Here is a 12,973-nt window from a genome sequence, read left to right as displayed (position 1 = left end):
AGTAGGGTATACACAAAAAGCAGCAAATATGAGCTATCTTGTTGGGCAGACTGGATGGACCGTGCAGGTCTTTTTCTGCCGTCATGTACTATGTTACTATGTTACTATGTGGGACTGCAGCGCCGGGTCCCCCTTGGAGGCCCAGAGAATTTTGTCCTCCCTGCCCCCCCCCCCCTCCGCAGCCCTGCCTCTAGCAGGGACCTCCCTCCCCCCAGGGCTCTATCGCTTTAGTAATACCCATTCCATGGGGTATTACATGCACATAACTGTCACAATCATGCATCTATGTGCCAGTATTCTATAAATTATGGAGCTCTTTTACAAAGTCATGCTCGTGTTTTTAGTTTGCAACAGTGGCGTAGGAAGGGGGGGCGGGGGGGCGGTCCGCTCCGGGTGCACGCCGCTGGGGGGGTGTCGGCTCTGCTGGTTCCCTGCTCCCTCTGCCCTGGAACAGGTTACTTCCTGTTCCGGGGCAGAGAGAGAGCAAGGAACCAGCAGAGCCGACGCAGCTCCCAGCGACGTGCACTTGGTGGCGGATCGGACCTCCTGCCTGCTCCTCGCTTCCTAAATGAAGTAAGAATGCGCTCCGGGGGGGGGGGGGAGGGTGTGCGCTGAGGGGGGGCGCCGTGCTGCTCCCGGGGAGGGGGGTGCACAGTGGCGACCCACCCCGGGTGTCAGTCGCCCTCGTTACGGCACTGGTTTGCAGTAAAAATCAGCTGGCGGTAAACACTGAGATGCCCATTATGTTCCATATGGGTCCTGTTTACTAAGCAGCGTTATAGGCGTGTTAATGTTTATAACACGCCAGGGGCGTAGCCAGACCTCGGCGGGAGGGGGGGCCAGAGCCCGAGGTGGGGGGGCATTGTTTAGCTGCCTCCCCCCCGCCGCCACTTTGGACCCCCGCTGCCACAACTGCAACCCCCCCCCCCCCCCGCCACCACAGCTTAGGGTGGGCGGCAGCAGCGGCAGGTCAAATGCAGAGGGGGCCAGGGTGTAATCGGTGGGGGCCCATGCCCCATGGCCCCACGTAGCTACGCCCCTGTAACACGCGTTAACCATACAAATGAGCAAGTCTCAGAGGCCCTTTTATTAAGCTATGGTAAGTTCTAATGTGTGCTCACCGCAGGTTAAAATCCACGACCGGGAAAATTAGGGCGTGGCCATGAATGGTGGAACTAGAAAATGCAGCTACTTTAGTACTGCGCTGAAAGTGGCCTTAGCACGTGGGAAACCCAAGCGCTAGTCATACCGCAGGCCACTTTTTAGCTCAGCCTATTAAAGGGCCCCTATTTGGACGAGACAAGAAAATCCAGCGAAGTTTGCGTGACGAAAAGCGCACGTGTATTTTTTTTTTTTTGCTAATGCAGGCAGCTATAAAATTATAGGAGTGATACGCATCCCTAAAGTTCTCAGTGAAGCCAGAAGTCGCAAGCGTGACTCAGTACCCAAGTACAGCAGCCACGCTAGCCTCGTAAAAGATCCGGAAACGAGTAATAAAACGAAGCACCTCCAACCCACGGATCGTATTTTTCACGGCGCATTTATTTTATCAGGTCAACTGCTCTACATTATCTATTCAGTATTGTTCAAGAATAGTAAAACAATCATGTCATGGCTGAGCTGAGCTGATAAAAAGTCAACTTCTGATCAGATAGGTTGAAAACAGCACTCCACTGTATAAGAGAGGCAGACAGCCAAAAGAAAAATAAACAGGCAATGCAGATACATAGAAAACAGCACTTCACTGCAATTGTACTGACACTGCATCTGTAACAGATGTCTCTTCAACCAGCTCTTTCTTTTTTTTTGCTTACTTTGTTCCTGGAAAAGTCCTTGTGCTCAGAGATTCAAAAGGGTTCCCTGTAGTTTTTGCAAAACAACAGGATTTCTTTTCTCACCACTGTGATGCAAATACATACACAATAACAAAATCAGACAGACCTGCTAAGTGTGATGAAAATGAGCTACTCTATCACCAATTGGAGAGGTAAAACTCAGGCTTACTGTGGGATTTACTAAGCTGCGGTATCTCGGTACCACAGGTTAGCGACTCCCAGGGAACGTGAATAAGGCAACAGTGGAGGAGTGGCCTAGTGGTTAGGGTGGTGGACTTTGGTCCTGGGGAACTGGGTTTGATTCCCACTTCAGGCACAGGCAGCTCCTTGTGACTCTGGGCAAGTCACTTAACCCTCCATTGCCCCATGTAAGCCGCATTGAGCCTGCCATGAGTGGGAAAGCGCAGGGTACAAATGTAACAAAAATAAAATAGATACTATTGGAGATTCTACATGGAATGTTGCTATTATTGGAGATTCTACATGGAATGTTGCTACTCGTGGAGATTCTACATGGAATGTTGCTATTCCATGTAGAAGGCTGCGCAGGCTTCTGTTTCTGTGAGTCTGACGTCCTGCACGTACGTGCAGGACGTCAGACTCACAGAAGCAGAAGCCTGCGCGGCCACATTGCTGATCTACAAGGGCCGACTTCTACATGGAATGTTGCTAGTGGGACTCTGGGCAAGTCACTTAACCCTCCATTGCCCCATGTAAGCCGCATTGAGCCTGCCATGAGTGGGAAAGCGCAGGGTACAAATGTAACAAAAATAAAATAGATACTATTGGAGATTCTACATGGAATGTTGCTATTATTGGAGATTCTACATGGAATGTTGCTACTCGTGGAGATTCTACATGGAATGTTGCTATTCCATGTAGAAGGCTGCGCAGGCTTCTGTTTCTGTGAGTCTGACGTCCTGCACGTACGTGCAGGACGTCAGACTCACAGAAGCAGAAGCCTGCGCGGCCACATTGCTAATCTACAAGGGCCGACTTCTACATGGAATGTTGCTAGTGGGACTCTGGGCAAGTCACTTAACCCTCCATTGCCCCATGTAAGCCGCATTGAGCCTGCCATGAGTGGGAAAGCGCAGGGTACAAATGTAACAAAAATAAAATAGATACTATTGGAGATTCTACATGGAATGTTGCTATTATTGGAGATTCTACATGGAATGTTGCTACTCGTGGAGATTCTACATGGAATGTTGCTAGTGGGACTCTGGGCAAGTCACTTAACCCTCCATTGCCCCATGTAAGCCGCATTGAGCCTGTCATGAGTGGGAGAGTGCGGGGTACAAATGTAACAAAAAAAAAAAAAAAAACCTCACAAGCTGCATTATTCATACTGCCTGGAACCATTAGGACCTGATGCTCCCAGGCCAAATTTTAAAAGGGCCGGCCATTAGAGAAAGCTTCATCTCCCCCTTTCCCCTAAAGCCCCCTTCCTCAGAACACAAGCCCTCTCCCAAAGCCACTATACCCCCCTTCCATCACAACCCCATCCTGAAGCACTCTTAAATACACCCCCTCCTAAAGACCTCAAATCACAAGCCCCTCCTCCTGAATACCCCCATCGCAAACCCTCCCTCCCAAAGCCCTCCATCATAAACTCTGCACTTTAAAGAGCCCTCTCTTCCCCTCAAAACTACCACCTTCCTGTAGCTCCCCTCCTCCAGGCCTACCCGTAGAAATCTGTAACGTCTAGGTATTGCGGGGCCAGGTTCAGCCGTTGTGATGTATGTTTTGTATTCTGTGCTGTTTTAATGTGTACATTGCTGGCACTGATTCATATAATTGTTTTTACTATGGTTTAATTTTCATAAGTACATAAGTATTGCCATACTGGGAAAGACCAAAGGTCCATCAAGCCCAGCATCCTGTTTCCAACAGTGGCCTATCAAGGTCACAAATACTTGGCAAGATCCCAAAAATGTAGAAAACATTTTATACTGCTTATCCCAGAAATAGTGGATTTTCCCCAAGTCCATTTAATAACGGTCTATGGACTTTTCCTTTAGGAAGCCGTCCAAACCTTTTTAAAACTCCGCTAAGCTAACCGCCTTTACCACGAATTCCAGAGTTTCCTATCTCCAAGTTTGTTATTTTAATTGTGTATTACCTGTATAGTAACATTTGGTCATTATTTTATTGTTATGTGGTTACTACAATGTCAAGCTGAGCGCCTTCAGTTGATGGACACAAAATTCTATATCTGTGCTAATGATGTGCAACTATTCACACCCACTGAACCACAGCCTTGAGTAAACTGACTGCCTGTCTAACAACTACTCAGGAATGGGCAAACAACAACAAACTTTGCCTGAAACACAAGCAAAACAGAGAATCTTTGTATACCAAACACAAGAGGACAAATACCTGACTTCAAAATACCTTTGAGAGGTATGAACTCCCCCTAAAATCACAGGTCAGGCATCTTGGGATACTGCTAGACTCATCACCCTGATCCCATAAATTCAAACGACCTTTAACAACTGTTTCTATCATCTGCGGCAGCTATGAAATCTCTCTCTATATATTGATACGACGAGCCTGACCACTGTGGTCCATGCCATAATAACATCACAACTAGACTACTGTAATGCCCTGTACACTGGCCAAACCAAAACTCAGCTCCAACTAATTTAGATTGCTGTAGCACGACTGATAGAAGGCTGCAAGCAGCATAACCACATCACATCCTTCCTGCAAACCTACACTGACTATCAGTATCTTACAGGACTAAATTTAAAACATTTTGATTTTCAAGGTCCTCAGACAAAATGGGCCAGAGAACTTAAAGAATAAGTTAGCCTTTTACACACCTTCGAGACCTGTAAGGTCCTCTCAAAGGGAATCACTATCTGTACCTTCATCAAAAGAAATTCTAAGATATGATACCGGCCAGCGAGCCTTCTCAGAAGTAGCCCCTGCATGCTGGAATTTATTCCCAGAAAGACTAACACTTGTGTTTACAAAGACATGCTATAGGCGCGTTAGCGTTTTTAACGCGCATTAAATGCTAACGCCCATCAAATGCTAATGCGCCTATAGGAATGTATTTTGCTATCTTAATAAGGGATAAATATTGCTTAAAGCAGTCGCCTATATATATCAAACTATTATTTTGTGGGACTCTTAATACCATTAAACCATTTAGCTCAGTAATATTTTATACACCTTTTATCAATAATAATTATTAGCATATTTATTGTTCAATACTCTCCATCATACATACTCACAGAGGGGTTAAACATTGAAATTTCCTATTACATAAATCAACTAAACAGTAACTGTGACCATACATCATATGTTATAACTAGTAAAACAGGCCCGTTTCTGACACAAATGAAACGGGCGCTAGCAAGGTTTTCCTCGGAGTGAGTATGTTTGAGAGAGTGTAAGTGAGTGACTGTATGTGAGAGAGAGAGTGAATGTGCGAGTGTGTGTGTGTGAGAGAGAGAGAGAGTCTGTGTGCGAGTGTGTCTGTGAGAGAGAGTGTGTGTGAGAATGAGAGTGTGTGCAAGTGCGTATGTGAGACAGTGTGAGAGAGAAAGTGTGTTTCACACAGATACAGTGTGTGCGAGAGAGAGTGTGTGTGAGACACAGACTTTCTGTGAGACAGTGTATGAGACCAAGAGAGTGTGTGAGTGACTGTGTGACACATAGAGAGTAAATGTGATACAGTGTGAGACATAGAGTGTGTGAGAGACAGTGTGTGAGAGTGAGAGAGAAAGACATTGACTGTGAGAGAGAGAGAGTGTGTGTGTATGACAGAGATACCTCCTCCCCTTCTCTGGTGTCAGCCCCCCCCCCCCCCCCTCCCTCCCTCTCTCTGGTGTCTGAGCGTTACTGTGAAGGAAGCTGAGCTCTGGCTGTGCTTCAAGGAACTGACCAATCCTATTTAATAGAATGCACCTCCAACATTCTGAAGCCGAGAAACCTCGTGTGGTTGGTCACTTCTGCTTGTGACGAACCCGGAAGTACCTGATGTCAATTCAGGAGATGGATACAGAGAGAAGGAATGCCTCAGCCATGCAGTCAGCTTCAGAATGTTGGAGGTGCGTTTTATTATATAGGATATGCTTTATTATCCCTGTAGTTCTCATGTAGGGATTTTAAATTGTCTTTCAAAAGTTCATAAACCAAACAACTTATCGTCACTCCAATATGTTCATCCAATACTTAGTTGATATTCCAAAACTTGATATGTCTCTGCCTTGATATTAGTCAACCACCAGAGTATTGGCGCATTAGCGTTTAACACGCCTAAACTTTAAAAGCGCGTTAAAAACTCTAACGCGTCTTAGTAAACATATCCCTAAGTCTAGCTCAAGACTACCTGTACTTCAGGAGTCGGGTATAATGTAATTTTCTACCACTGTAGCGTGAAATCAATTCTGCAGGCTCAACAGGAACATTACGGGTTCCAAAAACAAACAACAAACAAAAAAAAGCAAAAACTCGCTTTGCCTTCAGAGCGGTGACAGGGCTCCATCAACCTTCCAACAGGAAGCAAGATCAACCAACAGGAAACTGACCACACTGGTGAGCCAAGTGGTCCTTATCTGTGAGGATTTATTATTATTATTATTGTTATTATTTATTGAAAAAGCAAAGGCTGATTACAAGTTTGTATGAATAATCATATTACAAATTATACATCATACATAGAATATAAACAAACACAATCTACCTTGTGATGTATCTTTCACTTACTACACAAACATCACTGCAGATAGTAGTTTCTCATACGAACAAACTCGAACCACCCATAAGCTTCAACAAATAGTAATGAGGATGATTTACCAATAGGCACCTAACCTGAAAGAAACAGACCCACAGCACCAATCGGCTCCTCTACAACCCAGCGCAGAAAGATACATCGGCAGGGAGCGGGTGGCCAGAACCTCCTCCCCAGTGCCCTCGCTGCCCCACCCACCGCTGTTGCTACGTACACGCAAACTACTGAAGACCCATCTCTTTGACAAGATATACCACAAAGATCAACACATGTGAAACTCCCCACATATATCCAGAAATGTTAAGAATGCCTTCTATTATATCACACTATCATGTATTCCATTACCATGCAACCCAAAATCCTTCTGTAATACCAAATGTCTATTCTCTTCTTATTTCCACTATCCATGATGTATTTTGGAAGCCACATTGAGCCTGCAAAGAGGTGGGAAAATGTGGGATACAAATGCAATAAATAAATAAATAAATAAAAATCCAAAGACCCCAGCGCTTGTACTTGCAAAAAACAAAGGCCCAGATGCACAAAACCTAACGAGCCCACAACTTGCGTTTTAAACTGGTTCCAGCCAGTTTAAAACGCAAGTAGTTCAACCCGGGTATGCACTAAGGGCATTTTCCCTGCCACGGTAGCAGGCAACGAAAACGGAATGCAAATGATTGAAAAGCTATTATAATGAGCTACAGTACCGTTGCAGCCCATTATAATCAGATGCACTACCATTTTTCCGATTCCCTTACCATAGGAACCTTAACGAGATGTCTGACCTCTTGTTAGGGCTCCTGTGAGGGAATCGGAAAGGAAAAGGGCCCCCAAAAAAGGTAAAAAAGAAAAAAAAAAAAAGCAATGAGCGCATGTGAGGGGCGTCCTTTAAGGACATACTCTCCCTGCGCTTCTGAGAGACGTCTTTTTTTCGCATTTTTTTTTTAGCTCTGCCAGCGCTGGTGTTTTTTCCCCCCTTCTATTTTGTCTTCGCCGCCCTTCCACAGCAAAACTTTTATGTTTTCCTGGTTGCCGGAGAATCGGGACATCCCTTTACATTAGGCTCCGCTTCCTGGTCTCTTCAGCCAATCAGAGCGCGTTTCGCTGACAACAGCCAGCTAAGCCCGCTTTGATTGGCTGAAGAGACCAGGAAGAGGAGCCTAATCTAAAGGGACGTCCCGATTCTCCGACTCAGGTACCGAAGGACTAGAGAATGCAAGTGAGCTACAACGAGTAGCTCATTTGCATTCCCTATCGTTGATGCATTCCCGTTCCCTACCGATTCGCTATGGAATCGGTAGGGAACGGGAATTACCAATGTCTTTAATGCATCTGGGCCAAAGAGTCTACCTCTACTGCTCTGTGCATGCTTAGCTGACCGACTGGCTTCTCCCCCCCTCCCCCATCGCATGCAAATGGGCCTGTTTGCTAAAGGAGCAAGCAGTTCATTTGCATGCGATTCACTTTGGCAATCCCTCCCATATTTCCAAATCGGAAATTTTTACCGAGATGGAAATACAGACGGATTCTTTACGGGAACCTGTCTGCGTCTGGGCCTAAGTCTGCTGCCGAACAGTTGCTCTGCTGTTGTCAGTTTATCAGCGAGATATACTTAGGGGTATATTCTATAAGCAACACCTAAAAATTGGCGCTGAAAATGTAAAGTGCTTAGCGCGATTCCATAGACTATGCATCTTTTATAGAATCAAGCCGCACACGCTCCAGCACTGAATATCCGAGGTTAGATCAACCCGTGGCTGGAAGCAGCTTACAGGTCACTGACTGCCATGGGCTGAATAGTACCCTCTCAGTATGGTTTTTGCCAGAATGTGCAATATGCACATCCAAGGGCAAAATATATTAAAAAGTAAAGCGTTAAAAAAATGATCATCACTTACATACCTACACTTTGCTGTCTGCCAAGCACACCTAAACCCATTGACAATAGTGGGGCTGCCATCCGGTTGGTAGTGGAACTATATTGATCTCTCTAGTAGGGGGTAAGCAGGCAAGGCTACCGAGAAAGTGCCAGGCCCGGGGCAGAACCACCACAGCCACCGCCATCACCCACTCGGGCCACCAACACCTTCCTCCGCCCCCTCCCCCCCACTCGGGTCACCGACACCTTCCCCTGCCCCTCCCCCCACTTGGGCTGCCAACTCCTTCAGCTCCCTCCCCCCCTCTCTTAGGCTACTGCCACCGCCCTCTGCCCCCTTACCTTCCTGCATCTGCTCCTCCTTCCTTCCGTCTGTCACTCTCCTGCTCCTGTGTGCCAGGACCCGGGTTATCACATGAATGCAAACACCCGGGTCCCGACACACAGGAGTAGGAGACCCGTCACCAGGCCCTATCTTGGAGGCCAGGCCTGGGAAATCTCTCTCTCCCCCACCCCCACAGCCCTGGAAGCAGAGGAAAAATTTGCATTTCATTTTTGTTTCTTTTCACTTGTAATTTTTTTTTTGTTTTCGTCCATGTTATTTTGTCTTAGCATTAAATATGAAATACTGCACATCATCACACAGAACAGCATAGGCTATCTGGTGCATGCTAAGTGAAACCATGTGCATTAGAAAGAAACAAAAATTCTGGAAAGGAAAATACACATCCCTGCTCTCCAGGAAAGGATGGGCTAAACAGCTGTGCAGCTGAGACAGGTTAATTTATTGCAGGGAGACCGTCTTTTCTCCAGCACCACCAGCTCTGGCTGCATAGCACGTGCCAAGCAAGGCTACGAACGTCGCATAGAGATTTTCTTTCACTCCTTTTGCCTTTGCAAAGCCAAGAAAAAAAAAGCTGTGTCTAGAAATAACCTCCCTTCCTTGTCATGTGCTAAATGCTGGCAAGCGCCCTCCCTAACCGGTCTATCATTAGATCGGTTCAAGGCCTCGATGTTAAATGCGGAAGACCCTCCCTCCTTGCATTTTTGTCTTCTACTTCCTACGATTGAAGACGGTCTAAAATCAATTCCTAATGGTTCTCTGTTTAGAAAACAGACACAAAGTGTGAAACAGCCTTTTCACATGAGCTTATTCGAGGTTGACATTAACTGTAAATTTATCTATATAAGCAGCAACTGAGCCAAATGTCCTTATGCACTTTTATTTCCCATAGATACAAAATGAGGGGGGGAATCCCTTAGGTTACCGAAAATCAGGCAATGTGCCCTCTGCTGCTTTTTAAAAATGTTTCATTGGACGTTGTACTGTGCTGCCTATTATGTTGTACCATTTGCAGGGCCAGTGTCAGACACTTCAGGGCCTGAGGCAGAAATTTGGGAGGGGTCCCAATGTCTGCATGCATAATTACATCTTCCTAAATGGTTTTTTTTTTTTCCTTTAACAGCCCTGTCTGAGTGGCATGGTTTGATCCTCCACTCCATCAATCAATTTACTTGTCTGACCATGGAAGGGCCTGGGGGAGGGGAGCAGACACTTTAAAGCTCTTGTCACAACGGGCTCAGTTATGGTCAAGAGAGAGAAAAAAAAAAAAGTCCTCAATCCTCCATGTCAGGCTGCAGCCACATTTTCCAAGGAAGCCACAAACAGCTTTCTGCCGATTAATTGTTGGCACGCTCTCACAGCAAACATGGAACACCCCCCTCTGACAAGTAGCATGATTTATGGCTGCCCACTGCAAAAAACGGAACAAAATCAATTGGCTATTACCTCACTTAGCGATGGCTTGTCACCGCCTGAGAGCAGGGTGTTAAAAATAAAAGCCAGGCAGCCCTGACTCGTGTTTCTACACCTGCTCACAAGCAGATAACCAAGCTGCAGTGGCTGGGATTATTTTTTTCCTGCCCCCCCCCCCCCCCTCCCCACCCAACTGTGCATGTTGATCCAACATAAGCTTATTTCTCTTTATAGTTATTAATTATACGGATGTCACCACGGTATCCCTTGGTAGTACATTTTACTGTAGATGCAAGGAGGAGACAGATTATTTGTTTATTAAAGATGCACGCTTTGTAATAAATCAAGCTCATTTAACCCTTGTGCTTTGGTATTAAGAAACTGCAGCATGAAACTAGTAATACAACTGTAGAAACCAAACCCAAGGGCTCAGTGGCAGTGCTGTGGACAGCCATGCAGAAAGACTATCTTTGATCCCTAAGTCAGCTCTTCCTCTTTCGGCTTTGACTGGGGCTTCATAAGTACATAAGTATATAAGTGTTGCCATATTGTGACAGACCAAAGGTCCATCAAGCCCAGCATCCTGTTTTCAACAGTGGCCAATCCAGGTCACAAATACCTGGCAAGATCCCAAAAAAGCTCAATACATTTTATGCTGCATATCCCAGAAATAAGCAGTGGATTTTCCCAAGTCCATTTTAATAATGGTCTATAGACTTTTCCTTTAGGAAGTCGGCCAGACCTTTTTTAAACCCCACTAAGCTAACCGCCTTTACCACATTCTCTGGCAATGAACACAGTTTAATTACACATTGAGTAAAGAAACATTTTCTCCGATTCATATTAAATTTACTACTTTGTAGCTTCTTCGCATGCCCCCTAGTCCTAGTATTTTTGGAAAGAGTAAACAGGCACTTCACGTCTACCCATTCCACTCCACTCATTATTTTATAGACCTCTATCATATCTCCCCTCAGCCGTCTTTTCTTCAAGCTGAAGAGCCCTAGCCGCTTTAGCCTTTCCTCATAGGGAAGTCGTCCCATCCCATTTATCATTTTCGTCGCCCTTCTCTCCACCTTTTCTAATTCCACTATATCTTTTTTGAGATACGGCGACCAGAATTGAACACAATATTCAAGGTGCGGTCTCACCATGGAGCGATACAAAGGCATTATAACCTCCTCATTTTTGTTTTCCATTCCTTTCCTAATAATACCTAACATTCTGTTTGCTTTCTTAGTCGCCGTAGCACACTGAGCAGAAGGCAACTATAGCTTCCAATGATTTGTGGGTCCTCACTGGGTGTGGATTCTCATTGGGGAGACCTACTTCATGGCATGCAGGGTTTTGAGACAGGACTAGCTAAGCTGGGAGGCCGTTGACCCCTAATTAGATTGTAAGCTCTGTCGAGCAGGGACTGTCTCTTCATATTCAGGTGTACAGCGCTGCGTATGTCTAGTAGCGCTTTAGAAATGATAAGTAGTAGTAGTAGTACTCTTTGGGATTCCGGAATCTTGCTACTCTTTGGGATTCTGCACAGAATCTTGCTACTCTTTGGGATTCCGGAATCTTGCTACTCTTTGTCCTTATTCCTCATTTGTCCTGTTTGTCTGTCTTGATTAGATTGTAAGCTCTGTCGAGCAGGGACTGTCTCTTCATGTTCAAGTGTACAGCGCTGCGTACGTCTAGTAGCACTATAGAAATGATAAGTAGTAGTAGTAGTACTCTTTGGGATTCCGGAATCTTGCTACTCTTTGGGATTCTGCACGGAATCTTGCTACTCTTTGGGATTCCGGAATCTTGCTACTCTTCGGGATTCTGCACAGAATCTTGCTACTCTGGGATTCTGGAATCTTGCTACTCTTTGTCCTTATTCCTCATTTGTCCTGTTTGTCTGTCTTGATTGGATTGTAAGCTCTGTCGAGCAGGGACTGTCTCTTCATGTTCAAGTGTACAGCGCTGCGTACGTCTAGTAGCGCTATAAAAATGATGAGTAGTAGTAGTAGTAGTAGTAGAAGTAGTAAAATCATACTCTTTGGCTATTTCCATCTCTACAGCCTTACAGTTTGCTTAAAGTCTTTAAACATTTAAGACAAGTGGAAACTGATAGAAGATGCAGAGTATCAAGAAAGTATAAAGTACAGTTTTATTTCCCTGGTTCTCCACCCTTAGTTTGTGAATATTCCTCACCCCCCACTCTTTGGGAATATTTGTGAAAAAGTAGGTATCACTCAGATACCTTCAAGTTGATGGAGACTGGTGCAAGATCACACAATAGACATTTCTTCCTCAAGAACCCTGGCGTTCCTGAATCAATCTTCTAGGGTTTTTCCTCTGAATGTCCTCTCTCTGTCTTCCTATCAGTGAAACCTCCTCCTGTCCCTTGTTCCTCAACTAAATTTAAACAAAAAGATAAGCGAGGGAAATTCCTATCTAGCCCTCCCAAAACACAACCCTTTTTCATTTATTGTTTCCATTTTTACCCATTCTACACCCACTAATCAAAATGATGGACAGTTAAACTAAACCCCCTAGAGGCAGGCCCCTAACTGTAGGCACTTACAGGGCTGGGGGCTTAGGCTGGGCAACGTGTTCCCCAGGGCAGGCTCTCCTAGGAGTGGACACTCAAACTGGCAGGCTGTTGCACTGGATCCTCTGGCAGGCAGACATTCAGGCTGGCAGCCACTCCAAAACCAGTTCCTCTGGAGTCTGGGGGGGGGGGGGGTCTCTCTCTCCCTCCCTCTCTTCTTTGTGGGCTT

Source organism: Microcaecilia unicolor, chromosome 11 (genome assembly GCF_901765095.1).
Source record: "Microcaecilia unicolor chromosome 11, aMicUni1.1, whole genome shotgun sequence".
In the NCBI taxonomy this organism is placed as follows: Eukaryota; Metazoa; Chordata; class Amphibia; order Gymnophiona; family Siphonopidae; genus Microcaecilia; species Microcaecilia unicolor.
This window is presented reverse-complemented; position numbering follows the sequence as displayed.